Here is a 14,662-nt window from a genome sequence, read left to right as displayed (position 1 = left end):
TTAAGAGTACATAATAGCAGTTGAAATAACAAATACCATTCCACATACAACCAATTTGGGCTATTTTGAAAGTCTCTTAACATAAATATAGAAACAACCAAATGATGAAACATTGATACACACACTCAGGTTAGCATTAACAGCTTGACCAGTGCAACTTCACTGGCCGTAATAAGAACACTAGTTGAGATAACAACTTTTCCGGAATAGTTTCAACACAGACCAACCCTTTCGTTTGGTTTCCAGGGGTTGGTTTGGACGCACACACAGTACATACATATATCAACATCTCCAGATTAAATTCAACAGATATCTATTATTTGGTTTGATTTTCGGGGGGTGGCGCGGACGCACACTCCCCCACACATATAAATTACGTACTCGAGTCTCCCCCATTTGGGGAGATCGCAGAGGTCAGCCAAACCAAGGTGCAATGGAAAGGCCTCACCCTGGGAGAACCGATGCTGAGAACGGCAACCTCCCGTACCAGGTAAGTATGCTAGCTTACATTTTCAACACACTACTTCTTCTGGTAGGGGGTCTCACTCAACTGAGGTGACTTCAGCGACTTATCACAGATTGTTTAGAAACTACAGGTATTAACTATCCAGTACCACCAACAAGGCTTTCTGTAACAGTAACCCTTCTTATTTTGGTCCATATTATTTACGTTATTTCCTTCGAATTATCATACAGATAGATACTTTTTAAGCTGAACCTATCTGACAGAGGCAAAATTTATATCATGTAGACGTACACCATACGTCTCTGTAGAAGTACATTATTTAACATGATACGTACGGAAAACGTATAGAGCGCGGTTTTCGAATTCTCACATGATAGTAATAAGACCAATGTGAGGTCATACCCATCAGATTTTCACAAATGTCTAACTTTTCAAAGTAGGTACTTTTAAGAGTACATAATAGCAGTTGAAATAACAAATACAACTCCACATACAACCAATTTGGGCTATTTTGAAAGTCTCTTAACATAAATATAGAAACAACCAAATGATGAAACATTGATACACACACTCAGGTTAGCATTAAAAGCTTGACCAGTGCAACTTCACTGGCCGTAATAAGAACACTAGTTGAGATAACAACTTTTCCGGAATAGTTTCAACACAGACCAACCCTTTCGTTTGGTTTCCAGGGGTTGGTTTGGACGCACACACAGTACATACATATACCAACATCTCCAGATTAAATTCAACAGATATCTATTATTTGGTTTGATTTTCGGGGGGTGGCGCGGACGCACACTCCCCCACACATATAAATTACGTACTCGAGTCTCCCCCATTTGGGGAGATCGCAGAGGTCAGCCAAACCAAGGTGCAATGGAAAGGCCTCACCCTGGGAGAACCGATGCTGAGAACGGCAACCTCCCGTACCAGGTAAGTATGCTAGCTTACATTTTCAACACACTACTTCTTCTGGTAGGGGGTCTCACTCAACTGAGGTGACTTCAGCGACTTATCACAGATTGTTTAGAAACTACAGGTATTAACTATCCAGTACCACCAACAAGGCTTTCTGTAACAGTAACCCTTCTTATTTTGGTCCATATTATTTACGTTATTTCCTTCGAATTATCATACAGATAGATACTTTTTAAGCTGAACCTATCTGACAGAGGCAAAATTTATATCATGTAGACGTACACCATACGTCTCTGTAGAAGTACATTATTTAACATGATACGTACGGAAAACGTATAGAGCGCGGTTTTCGAATTCTCACATGATAGTAATAAGACCAATGTGAGGTCATACCCATCAGATTTTCACAAATGTCTAACTTTTCAAAGTAGGTACTTTTAAGAGTACATAATAGCAGTTGAAATAACAAATACCACTCCACATATAACCAATTATTTTGAAAGTCTCTTAAAGTCTCTTAACATAAATATAGAAACAACCAAATGATGAAACATTGATACACACACTCAGGTTAGCATTAACAGCTTGACCAGTGCAACTTCACTGGCCGTAATAAGAACACTAGTTGAGATAACAACTTTTCCGGAATAGTTTCAACACAGACCAACCCTTTCGTTTGGTTTCCAGGGGTTGGTTTGGACGCACACACAGTACATACATATATCAACATCTCCAGATTAAATTCAACAGATATCTATTATTTGGTTTGATTTTCGGGGGGTGGCGCGGACGCACACTCCCCCACACATATAAATTACGTACTCGAGTCTCCCCCATTTGGGGAGATCGCAGAGGTCAGCCAAACCAAGGTGCAATGGAAAGGCCTCACCCTGGGAGAACCGATGCTGAGAACGGCAACCTCCCGTACCAGGTAAGTATGCTAGCTTACATTTTCAACACACTACTTCTTCTGGTAGGGGGTCTCACTCAACTGAGGTGACTTCAGCGACTTATCACAGATTGTTTAGAAACTACAGGTATTAACTATCCAGTACCACCAACAAGGCTTTCTGTAACAGTAACCCTTCTTATTTTGGTCCATATTATTTACTTTATTTCCTTCGAATTATCATACAGATAGATACTTTTTAAGCTGAACCTATCTGACAGAGGCAAAATTTATATCATGTAGACGTACACCATACGTCTCTGTAGAAGTACATTATTTAACATGATACGTACGGAAAACGTATAGAGCGCGGTTTTCGAATTCTCACATGATAGTAATAAGACCAATGTGAGGTCATACCCATCAGATTTTCACAAATGTCTAACTTTTCAAAGTAGGTACTTTTAAGAGTACATAATAGCAGTTGAAATAACAAATACCACTCCACATACAACCAATTTGGGCTATTTTGAAAGTGTCTTAACATAAATATAGAAACAACCAAATGATGAAACATTGATACACACACTCAGGTTAGCATTAACAGCTTGACCAGTGGAACTTCACTGGCCGTAATAAGAACACTAGTTGAGATAACAACTTTTCCGGAATAGTTTCAACACAGACCAACCCTTTCGTTTGGTTTCCAGGGGTTGGTTTGGACGCACACACAGTACATACATATATCAACATCTCCAGATTAAATTCAACAGATATCTATTATTTGGTTTGATTTTCGGGGGGTGGCGCGGACGCACACTCCCCCACACATATAAATTACGTACTCGAGTCTCCCCCATTTGGGGAGATCGCAGAGGTCAGCCAAACCAAGGTGCAATGGAAAGGCCTCACCCTGGGAGAACCGATGCTGAGAACGGCAACCTCCCGTACCAGGTAAGTATGCTAGCTTACATTTTCAACACACTACTTCTTCTGGTAGGGGGTCTCACTCAACTGAGGTGACTTCAGCGACTTATCACAGATTGTTTAGAAACTACAGGTATTAACTATCCAGTACCACCAACAAGGCTTTCTGTAACAGTAACCCTTCTTATTTTGGTCCATATTATTTACGTTATTTCCTTCGAATTATCATACAGATAGATACTTTTTAAGCTGAACCTATCTGACAGAGGCAAAATTTATATCATGTAGACGTACACCATACGTCTCTGTAGAAGTACATTATTTAACATGATACGTACGGAAAACGTATAGAGCGCGGTTTTCGAATTCTCACATGATAGTAATAAGACCAATGTGAGGTCATACCCATCAGATTTTCACAAATGTCTAACTTTTCAAAGTAGGTACTTTTAAGAGTACATAATAGCAGTTGAAATAACAAATACCACTCCACATACAACCAATTTGGGCTATTTTGAAAGTCTCTTAACATAAATATAGAAACAACCAAATGATGAAACATTGATACACACACTCAGGTTAGCATTAAAAGCTTGACCAGTGCAACTTCACTGGCCGTAATAAGAACACTAGTTGAGATAACAACTTTTCCGGAATAGTTTCAACACAGACCAACCCTTTCGTTTGGTTTCCAGGGGTTGGTTTGGACGCACACACAGTACATACATATACCAACATCTCCAGATTAAATTCAACAGATATCTATTATTTGGTTTGATTTTCGGGGGGTGGCGCGGACGCACACTCCCCCACACATATAAATTACGTACTCGAGTCTCCCCCATTTGGGGAGATCGCAGAGGTCAGCCAAACCAAGGTGCAATGGAAAGGCCTCACCCTGGGAGAACCGATGCTGAGAACGGCAACCTCCCGTACCAGGTAAGTATGCTAGCTTACATTTTCAACACACTACTTCTTCTGGTAGGGGGTCTCACTCAACTGAGGTGACTTCAGCGACTTATCACAGATTGTTTAGAAACTACAGGTATTAACTATCCAGTACCACCAACAAGGCTTTCTGTAACAGTAACCCTTCTTATTTTGGTCCATATTATTTACGTTATTTCCTTCGAATTATCATACAGATAGATACTTTTTAAGCTGAACCTATCTGACAGAGGCAAAATTTATATCATGTAGACGTACACCATACGTCTCTGTAGAAGTACATTATTTAACATGATACGTACGGAAAACGTATAGAGCGCGGTTTTCGAATTCTCACATGATAGTAATAAGACCAATGTGAGGTCATACCCATCAGATTTTCACAAATGTCTAACTTTTCAAAGTAGGTACTTTTAAGAGTACATAATAGCAGTTGAAATAACAAATACCACTCCACATACAACCAATTTGGGCTATTTTGAAAGTCTCTTAACATAAATATAGAAACAACCAAATGATGAAACATTGATACACACACTCAGGTTAGCATTAAAAGCTTGACCAGTGCAACTTCACTGGCCGTAATAAGAACACTAGTTGAGATAACAACTTTTCCGGAATAGTTTCAACACAGACCAACCCTTTCGTTTGGTTTCCAGGGGTTGGTTTGGACGCACACACAGTACATACATATACCAACATCTCCAGATTAAATTCAACAGATATCTATTATTTGGTTTGATTTTCGGGGGGTGGCGCGGACGCACACTCCCCCACACATATAAATTACGTACTCGAGTCTCCCCCATTTGGGGAGATCGCAGAGGTCAGCCAAACCAAGGTGCAATGGAAAGGCCTCACCCTGGGAGAACCGATGCTGAGAACGGCAACCTCCCGTACCAGGTAAGTATGCTAGCTTACATTTTCAACACACTACTTCTTCTGGTAGGGGGTCTCACTCAACTGAGGTGACTTCAGCGACTTATCACAGATTGTTTAGAAACTACAGGTATTAACTATCCAGTACCACCAACAAGGCTTTCTGTAACAGTAACCCTTCTTATTTTGGTCCATATTATTTACGTTATTTCCTTCGAATTATCATACAGATAGATACTTTTTAAGCTGAACCTATCTGACAGAGGCAAAATTTATATCATGTAGACGTACACCATACGTCTCTGTAGAAGTACATTATTTAACATGATACGTACGGAAAACGTATATAGCGCGGTTTTCGAATTCTCACATGATAGTAATAAGACCAATGTGAGGTCATACCCATCAGATTTTCACAAATGTCTAACTTTTCAAAGTAGGTACTTTTAAGAGTACATAATAGCAGTTGAAATAACAAATACCACTCCACATACAACCAATTTGGGCTATTTTGAAAGTCTCTTAACATAAATATAGAAACAACCAAATGATGAAACATTGTTACACACACTCAGGTTAGCATTAACAGCTTGACCAGTGCAACTTCACTGGCCGTAATAAGAACACTAGTTGAGATAACAACTTTTCCGGAATAGTTTCAACACAGACCAACCCTTTCGTTTGGTTTCCAGGGGTAGGTTTGGACGCACACACAGTACATACATATACCAACATCTCCAGATTAAATTCAACAGATATCTATTATTTGGTTTGATTTTCGGGGGGTGGCGCGGACGCACACTCCCCCACACATATAAATTACGTACTCGAGTCTCCCCCATTTGGGGAGATCGCAGAGGTCAGCCAAACCAAGGTGCAATGGAAAGGCCTCACCCTGGGAGAACCGATGCTGAGAACGGCAACCTCCCGTACCAGGTAAGTATGCTAGCTTACATTTTCAACACACTACTTCTTCTGGTAGGGGGTCTCACTCAACTGAGGTGACTTCAGCGACTTATCACAGATTGTTTAGAAACTACAGGTATTAACTATCCAGTACCACCAACAAGGCTTTCTGTAACAGTAACCCTTCTTATTTTGGTCCATATTATTTACGTTATTTCCTTCGAATTATCATACAGATAGATACTTTTTAAGCTGAACCTATCTGACAGAGGCAAAATTTATATCATGTAGACGTACACCATACGTCTCTGTAGAAGTACATTATTTAACATGATACGTACGGAAAACGTATAGAGCGCGGTTTTCGAATTCTCACATGATAGTAATAAGACCAATGTGAGGTCATACCCATCAGATTTTCACAAATGTCTAACTTTTCAAAGTAGGTACTTTTAAGAGTACATAATAGCAGTTGAAATAACAAATACCACTCCACATACAACCAATTTGGGCTATTTTGAAAGTCTCTTAACATAAATATAGAAACAACCAAATGATGAAACATTGATACACACACTCAGGTTAGCATTAACAGCTTGACCAGTGCAACTTCACTGGCCGTAATAAGAACACTAGTTGAGATAACAACTTTTCCGGAATAGTTTCAACACAGACCAACCCTTTCGTTTGGTTTCCAGGGGTTGGTTTGGACGCACACACAGTACATACATATACCAACATCTCCAGATTAAATTCAACAGATATCTATTATTTGGTTTGATTTTCGGGGGGTGGCGCGGACGCACACTCCCCCACACATATAAATTACGTACTCGAGTCTCCCCCATTTGGGGAGATCGCAGAGGTCAGCCAAACCAAGGTGCAATGGAAAGGCCTCAACCTGGGAGAACCGATGCTGAGAACGGCAACCTCCCGTACCAGGTAAGTATGCTAGCTTACATTTTCAACACACTACTTCTTCTGGTAGGGGGTCTCACTCAACTGAGGTGACTTCAGCGACTTATCACAGATTGTTTAGAAACTACAGGTATTAACTATCCAGTACCACCAACAAGGCTTTCTGTAACAGTAACCCTTCTTATTTTGGTCCATATTATTTACGTTATTTCCTTCGAATTATCATACAGATAGATACTTTTTAAGCTGAACCTATCTGACAGAGGCAAAATTTATATCATGTAGACGTACACCATACGTCTCTGTAGAAGTACAATTTATTACCATGATACGTACGGAAAACGTATGTAGCGCGGTTTTCGAATTCTCACATGATAGTAATAAGACCAATGTGAGGTCATACCCATCAGATTTTCACAAATGTCTAACTTTTCAAAGTAGGTACTTTTAAGAGTACATAATAACGTTGAAATAACAAATACAACTCCACATACAACCAACTTGGGTTATTTTGAAAGTGTCTTAACATAAATATAGAAACAACCAAATGATGAAACATTGATACACACACTCAGGTTAGCATTAACAGCTTGACCAGTGCAACTTCACTGGCCGTAATAAGAACACTAGTTGAGATAACAACTTTTCCGGAATAGTTTCAACACAGACAAACCCTTTCGTTTGGTTTCCAGGGGTTGGTTTGGACGCACACACAGTACATACATATACCAACATCTCCAGATTAAATTCAACAGATATCTATTATTTGGTTTGATTTTCGGGGGGTGGCGCGGACGCACACTCCCCCACACATATAAATTACGTACTCGAGTCTCCCCCATTTGGGGAGATCGCAGAGGTCAGCCAAACCAAGGTGCAATGGAAAGGCCTCAACCTGGGAGAACCGATGCTGAGAACGGCAACCTCCCGTACCAGGTAAGTATGCTAGCTTACATTTTCAACACACTACTTCTTCTGGTAGGGGGCCTCACTCAACTGAGGTGACTTCAGCGACTTATCACAGATTGTTTAGAAACTACAGGTATTAACTATCCAGTACCACCAACAAGGCTTTCTGTAACAGTAACCCTTCTTATTTTGGTCCACATTATTTACTTTATTTCCTTCGAATTATCATACAGATAGATACTTTTTAAGCTGAACCTATCTAAGAGAGGCAAAATTTATATCATGTAGACGTACACCATACGTCTATGTAGAAGTACATTATTTAACATGATACGTACGGAAAACGTATATAGCGCGGTTTTTGAATTCTCACATGATAGTAATAAGACCAATGTGAGGTCATACCCATCAGATTTTCACAAATGTCTAACTTTTCAAAGTAGGTACTTTCAAGAGTACATAATAGCAGTTGAAATAACAAATACCACTCCACATCCAACCAATTTGGGCTATTTTGAAAGTGTCTTAACATAAATATAGAAACAACCAATTGATGGAACATTGATACACACACTCAGGTTAGCATTTACAGCTTGACCAGTGCAATTTCACTGGCCGTAATAAGAACACTAGTTGAGATAACAACTTTTCCACTATAGTTTCAACACAGACCAACCCTTTCGTTTGGTTTCCAGGGGTTGGTTTGGACGCACACACAGTACATACATATACCAACATCTCCAAATTAAATTCAACAGATATCTATTATTTGGTTTGATTTTCGGGGGGTGGCGCGGACGCACACTCCCCCACACATATAAATTACGTACTCGAGTCTCCCCCATTTGGGGAGATCGCAGAGGTCAGCCAAACCAAGGTGCAATGGAAAGGCCTCACCCTGGGAGAACCGATGCTGAGAACGGCAACCTCCCGTACCAGGTAAGTATGCTAGCTTACATTTTCAACACACTACTTCTTCTGGTAGGGGGTCTCACTCAACTGAGGTGACTTCAGCGACTTATCACAGATTGTTTAGAAACTACAGGTATTAACTATCCAGTACCACCAACAAGGCTTTCTGTAACAGTAACCCTTCTTATTTTGGTCCACATTATTTACTTTATTTCCTTCGAATTATCATACAGATAGATACTTTTTAAGCTGAACCTATCTGAGAGAGGCAAAATTTATATCATGTAGACGTACACCATACGTCTCTGTACAAGTACATTATATAACATGATACGTACGGAAAACGTATATAGCGCGGTTTTCGAATTCTCACATGATAGTAATAAGACCAATGTGAGGTCATACCCATCAGATTTTCACAAATGTCTAACTTTTCAAAGTAGGTACTTTCAAGAGTACATAATAGCAGTTGAAATAACAAATACCACTCCACATCCAACCAATTTGGGCTATTTTGAAAGTGTCTTAACATAAATATAGAAACAACCAATTGATGAAACATTGATACACACACTCAGGTTAGCATTTACAGCTTGACCAGTGCAACTTCACTGGCCGTATAACGAACACTAATTGAGGTAACATCTTTTCCGGAATAGTTTCAACACAGACCAACCCTTTCGTTTGGTTTCCAGGGGTTGGTTTGGACGCACACAAAGTACATACATACCAACATCTCCAGCTTAAATTCAACAGATATCTATTATTTGGTTTGATTTTCGGGGGGTGGCGCGGACGCACACTCCCCCACACATATAAATTACGTACTCGAGTCTCCCCCATTTGGGGAGATCGCAGAGGTCAGCCAAACCAAGGTGCAATGGAAAGGCCTCACCCTGGGAGAACCGATGCTGAGAACGGCAACCTCCCGTACCAGGTAAGTATGCTAGCTTACATTTTCAACACACTACTTCTTCTGGTAGGGGGTCTCACTCAACTGAGGTGACTTCAGCGACTTATCACAGATTGTTTAGAAACTACAGGTATTAACTATCCAGTACCACCAACAAGGCTTTCTGTAACAGTAACCCTTCTTATTTTGGTCCATATTATTTACTTTATTTCCTTCGAATTATCATACAGATAGATACTTTTTAAGCTGAACCTATCCGAGAGAGGCAAAATTTATATCATGTAGACGTACACCATACGTCTCTGTAGAAGTACATTATTTAACATGATACGTACGGAAAACGTATATAGCGCGGTTTTTTGAATTCTCACATGATAGTAATAAGACCAATGTGAGGTCATACCCATCAGATTTTCACAAATGTCTAACTTTTCAAAGTAGGTACTTTCAAGAGTACATAATAGCAGTTGAAATAACAAATACCACTCCACATCCAACCAATTTGGGCTATTTTGAAAGTGTCTTAACATAAATATAGAAACAACCAATTGATGAAACATTGATACACACACTCAGGTTAGAATTTACAGCTTGACCAGTGCAACTTCACTGGCCGTAATAAGAACACTAGTTGAGATAACAACTTTTCCAATATAGTTTACACACAGACCAACCCTTTCGTTTGGTTTCCAGGGGTTGGTTTGGACGCACACACAGTACATACATACATACATACCAACATCTCCAGATTAAATTCAAGAGATATCTATTATTTGATTTGATTTTCAGGGGGTGGCGCGGACGCACACTCCCCCACACATATAAATTACGTACTCGAGTCTCCCCCATTTGGGGAGATCGCAGAGGTCAGCCAAACCAAGGTGCAATGGAAAGGCCTCACCCTGGGAGAACCGATGCTGAGAACGACAACCTCCCGTAACAGGTAAGTATGCTAGCTTACATTTTCAACACACTACTTCTTCTGGTAGGGGGCCTCACTCAACTGAGGTGACTTCAGCGACTTATCACAAATTGTTTAGAAACTACAGGTATTAACTATCCAGTACCACCAACAAGGCTTTCTGTAACAGTAACCCTTCTTATTTTGGTCTATATTATTTACTTTATTTCCTTCGAATTATCATACAGATAGATACTTTTTAAGCTGAACCTATCTGAGAGAGGCAAAATTTATATCATGTAGACGTACACCATACGTCTCTGTACAAGTACATTATATAACATGATACGTACGGAAAACGTATATAGCGCGGTTTTTGAATTCTCACATGATAGTAATAAGACCAATGTGAGATCATACCCATCAGATTTTCACAAATGTCTAACTTTTTAAAGTAGGTACTTTTAAGAGTACATAATAGCAGTTGAAATATCAAATAACACTCCACATACAACCAATTTCGGCTATTTTGAAAGTGTCTTAACATAAATATAGAAACAACCAATTGATGAAACATTGATACACACACTCAGGTTAGCATTAACAGCTTGACCAGTGCAACTTCACTGGCCGTATAACGAACACTAATTGAGATAACATCTTTTCCGGAATAGTTTCAACAGAGACCAACCCTTTCGTTTGGTTTCCAGGGGTTGGTTTGGACGCACACACAGTACATACATATACCAACATCTCCAGATTAAATTCAACAGATATCTATTATTTGGTTTGATTTTCGGGGGGTGGCGCGGACGCACACTCCCCCACACATATAAATAACGTACTCGAGTCTCCCCCATTTGGGGAGATCGAAGAGGTCAGCCAAACCAAGGTGCAATGGAAAGGCCTCACCCTGGGAGAACCGATGCTGAGAACGGCAACCTCCCGTACCAGGTAAGTATGCTAGCTTACATTTTCAATACACTACTTCTTCTGGTAGGGGGCCTCACTCAACTGAGGTGACTTCAGCGACTTATCACAGATTGTTTAGAAACTACAGGTATTAACTATCCAGTACCACCAACAAGGCTTTCTGTAACAGTAACCCTTCTTATTTTGGTCCATATTATTTACTTTATTTCCTTCGAATTATCATACAGATAGATACTTTTTAAGCTGAACCTATCTGAGAGAGGCAAAATTTATATCATGTAGACGTACACCATACGTCTCTGTACAAGTACATTATATAACATGATACGTACGGAAAACGTATATAGCGCGGTTTTCGAATTCTCACATGATAGTAATAAGACCAATGTGAGGTCATACCCATCAGATTTTCACAAATGTCTAACTTTTCAAAGTAGGTACTTTCAAGAGTACATAATAGCAGTTGAAATAACAAATACCACTCCACATCCAACCAATTTGGGCTATTTTGAAAGTGTCTTAACATAAATATAGAAACAACCAAATGATGAAACATTGATACACACACTCAGGTTAGCATTAACAGCTTGACCAGTGCAACTTCACTTGCCATAATAAGAACACTAGTTGAGATAACAACTTTTCCAGAATAGTTTCAACACAGACCAACCCTTTCGTTTGGTTTACAGGGGTTGGTTTGGACGCACACACAGTACATACATACCAACATCTCCAGATTAAATTCAAGAGATATCTATTATTTGGTTTGATTTTCGGGGGATGCGCAGACGCATACTCCCCCACACATATAAATTACGTACTCGAATCTCCCCCATTTGGGGAGATCGCAGAGGTCAGCCAAACCAAGGTGCAATGGAAAGGCCTCACCCTGGGAGAACCGATGCTGAGAACGGCAACCTCCCGTACCAGGTAAGTATACTAGCTTACATTTTCAACACACTACTTCTTCTGGTAGGGGATCTCACTCAACTGAGGTGACTTCAGCGACTTATCACAGATTGTTTAGAAACTACAGGTATTAACTATCCAGTACCACCAACAAGGATTTCTGTAACAGTAACCCTTCTTATTTTGGTCCATATTATTTACGTTATTTCCTTCGAATTATCATACAGATAGATACTTTTTAAGCTGAACCTATCTGAGAGAGGCAAAATTTATATCATGTAGACGTACACCATACGTCTCTGTAGAAGTACATTATTTAACATGATACGTACGGAAAACGTGTATAGCGCGGTTTTCGAATTCTCACATGATAGTAATAAGACCACTGTGAGGTCATATCCATCAGATTTTCACAAATGTCTAACTTTTTAAAGTAGGTACTTTTAAGAGTACATAATAGCAGTTGAAATATCAAATACCACTCCACATATAACCAATTTCGGCTATTTTGAAAGTGTCTTAACATAAATATAGAAACAACCAAATGATGAAACATTGATACACACACTCAGGTTAGCATTAACAGCTTGACCAGTGAAACTTCACTGGCCGTATAACGAACACTAATTGAGATAACATCTTTTCCAATATAGTTTCAACACAGACCAACCCTTTCGTTTGGTTTCCAGAGGTTGGTTTGGACGCACACACAGTACATACATATACCAACATCTCCAAATTAAATTCAACAGATATCTATTATTTGGTTTGATTTTCGGGGGGTGGCGCGGACGCACACTCCCCCACACATATAAATTACGTACTCGAGTCTCCCCCATTTGGGGAGATCGCAGAGGTCAGCCAAACCAAGGTGCAATGGAAAGGCCTCACCCTGGGAGAACCGATGCTGAGAACGGCAACCTCCCGTACCAGGTAAGTATGCTAGCTTACATTTTCAATACACTACTTCTTCTGGTAGGGGGTCTCACTCAACTGAGGTGACTTCAGCGACTTATCACAGATTGTTTAGAAACTACAGGTATTAACTATCCAGTACCACCAACAAGGCTTTCTGTAACAGTAACCCTTCTTATTTTGGTCCATATTATTTACTTTATTTCCTTCGAATTATCATACAGATAGATACTTTTTAAGCTGAACCTATCTGAGAGAGGCAAAATTTATATCATGTAGACGTACACCATACGTCTCTGTAGAAGTACATTATATAACATGATACGTACGGAAAATGTATATAGCGCGGTTTTCGAATTCTCACATGATAGTAATAAGACCAATGTGAGGTCATACCCATCAGATTTTCACAAATGTCTAACTTTTCAAAGTAGGTACTTTCAAGAGTACATAATAGCAGTTGAAATAACAAATACCACTCCACATCCAACCAATTTGGGCTATTTTGAAAGTGTCTTAACATAAATATAGAAACAACCAATTGATGAAACATTGATACACACACTCAGGTTAGCATTAACAGCTTGACCAGTGCAACTTCACTGGCCGTATAACGAACACTAATTGAGATAACATCTTTTCCGGAATAGTTTCAACACAGACCAACCCTTTCGTTTGGTTTCCAGGGGTTGGTTTGGACGCACACACAGTACATACATATACCAACATCTCCAAATTAAATTCAACAGATATCTATTATTTGGTTTGATTTTCGGGGGGTGGCGCGGACGCACACTCCCCCACACATATAAATTACGTACTCGAGTCTCCCCCATTTGGGGAGATCGAAGAGGTCAGCCAAACCAAGGTGCAATGGAAAGGCCTCACCCTGGGAGAACCGATGCTGAGAACGGCAACCTCCCGTACCAGGTAAGTATGCTAGCTTACATTTTCAATACACTACTTCTTCTGGTAGGGGGTCTCACTCAACTGAGGTGACTTCAGCGACTTATCACAGAATGTTTAGAAACTACAGGTATTAACTATCCAGTACCACCAACAAGGCTTTCTGTAACAGTAACCCTTCTTATTTTGGTCCATATTATTTACTTTATTTCCTTCGAATTATCATACAGATAGATACTTTTTAAGCTGAACCTATCTGAGAGAGGCAAAATTTATATCATGTAGACGTACACCATACGTCTCTGTACAAGTACATTATTTAACATGATACGTACGGAAAACGTATATGGCGCGGTTTTCGAATTCTCACATGATAGTAATAAGACCAATGTGAGGTCATACCCATCAAATTTTCACAAATGTCTAACTTTTTAAAGTAGGTACTTTTAAGAGTACATAATAGCAGTTGAAATATCAAATACCACTCCACATACAACCAATTTGGGCTAT

At 39.7% G+C, this 14,662-nt stretch overlaps 16 non-coding genes across 16 annotated transcripts; all 16 read right to left on the bottom strand.

The window, feature by feature from the left end:
- Positions 1-333: 333 nt before the first annotated feature.
- Positions 334-498, bottom strand: LOC125383017. Its single transcript, XR_007222671.1, has one exon. It is a non-coding gene; the product is annotated as a U1 spliceosomal RNA (small nuclear RNA).
- A 747-nt stretch (positions 499-1,245) lies between these two features.
- Positions 1,246-1,410, bottom strand: LOC125383016. The gene has a single exon (XR_007222670.1). It is a non-coding gene; the product is annotated as a U1 spliceosomal RNA (small nuclear RNA).
- A 751-nt stretch (positions 1,411-2,161) lies between these two features.
- On the bottom strand, positions 2,162-2,326 carry LOC125383015. Its single transcript, XR_007222669.1, has one exon. It is a non-coding gene; the product is annotated as a U1 spliceosomal RNA (small nuclear RNA).
- Positions 2,327-3,073: 747 nt separating this feature from the next.
- On the bottom strand, positions 3,074-3,238 carry LOC125383014. The gene has a single exon (XR_007222668.1). It is a non-coding gene; the product is annotated as a U1 spliceosomal RNA (small nuclear RNA).
- Positions 3,239-3,985: 747 nt separating this feature from the next.
- Positions 3,986-4,150, bottom strand: LOC125383013. The gene has a single exon (XR_007222667.1). It is a non-coding gene; the product is annotated as a U1 spliceosomal RNA (small nuclear RNA).
- Positions 4,151-4,897: 747 nt separating this feature from the next.
- Positions 4,898-5,062, bottom strand: LOC125383012. Its single transcript, XR_007222666.1, has one exon. It is a non-coding gene; the product is annotated as a U1 spliceosomal RNA (small nuclear RNA).
- A 747-nt stretch (positions 5,063-5,809) lies between these two features.
- LOC125383011 lies at positions 5,810-5,974 on the bottom strand. Its single transcript, XR_007222665.1, has one exon. It is a non-coding gene; the product is annotated as a U1 spliceosomal RNA (small nuclear RNA).
- A 747-nt stretch (positions 5,975-6,721) lies between these two features.
- On the bottom strand, positions 6,722-6,886 carry LOC125382991. Its single transcript, XR_007222646.1, has one exon. It is a non-coding gene; the product is annotated as a U1 spliceosomal RNA (small nuclear RNA).
- A 747-nt stretch (positions 6,887-7,633) lies between these two features.
- On the bottom strand, positions 7,634-7,798 carry LOC125382990. The gene has a single exon (XR_007222645.1). It is a non-coding gene; the product is annotated as a U1 spliceosomal RNA (small nuclear RNA).
- A 747-nt stretch (positions 7,799-8,545) lies between these two features.
- LOC125383010 lies at positions 8,546-8,710 on the bottom strand. Its single transcript, XR_007222664.1, has one exon. It is a non-coding gene; the product is annotated as a U1 spliceosomal RNA (small nuclear RNA).
- Positions 8,711-9,455: 745 nt separating this feature from the next.
- On the bottom strand, positions 9,456-9,620 carry LOC125383009. Its single transcript, XR_007222663.1, has one exon. It is a non-coding gene; the product is annotated as a U1 spliceosomal RNA (small nuclear RNA).
- Positions 9,621-10,374: 754 nt separating this feature from the next.
- LOC125382993 lies at positions 10,375-10,539 on the bottom strand. The gene has a single exon (XR_007222648.1). It is a non-coding gene; the product is annotated as a U1 spliceosomal RNA (small nuclear RNA).
- A 747-nt stretch (positions 10,540-11,286) lies between these two features.
- LOC124133506 lies at positions 11,287-11,451 on the bottom strand. Its single transcript, XR_006860948.1, has one exon. It is a non-coding gene; the product is annotated as a U1 spliceosomal RNA (small nuclear RNA).
- Positions 11,452-12,195: 744 nt separating this feature from the next.
- Positions 12,196-12,360, bottom strand: LOC125382967. Its single transcript, XR_007222622.1, has one exon. It is a non-coding gene; the product is annotated as a U1 spliceosomal RNA (small nuclear RNA).
- Positions 12,361-13,107: 747 nt separating this feature from the next.
- On the bottom strand, positions 13,108-13,272 carry LOC125383008. Its single transcript, XR_007222662.1, has one exon. It is a non-coding gene; the product is annotated as a U1 spliceosomal RNA (small nuclear RNA).
- A 747-nt stretch (positions 13,273-14,019) lies between these two features.
- Positions 14,020-14,184, bottom strand: LOC125382981. Its single transcript, XR_007222636.1, has one exon. It is a non-coding gene; the product is annotated as a U1 spliceosomal RNA (small nuclear RNA).
- Positions 14,185-14,662: the final 478 nt, after the last annotated feature.

The sequence above is a fragment of the Haliotis rufescens genome, unplaced genomic scaffold, assembly GCF_023055435.1.
Source record: "Haliotis rufescens isolate VD_foot unplaced genomic scaffold, xgHalRufe1.0.p SCAF_21, whole genome shotgun sequence".
NCBI lineage: Eukaryota > Metazoa > Mollusca > Gastropoda > Lepetellida > Haliotidae > Haliotis > Haliotis rufescens.
The sequence above is the reverse complement of the archived record's forward strand: the minus strand, read 5'-3'. Positions and strand labels throughout refer to the sequence as shown.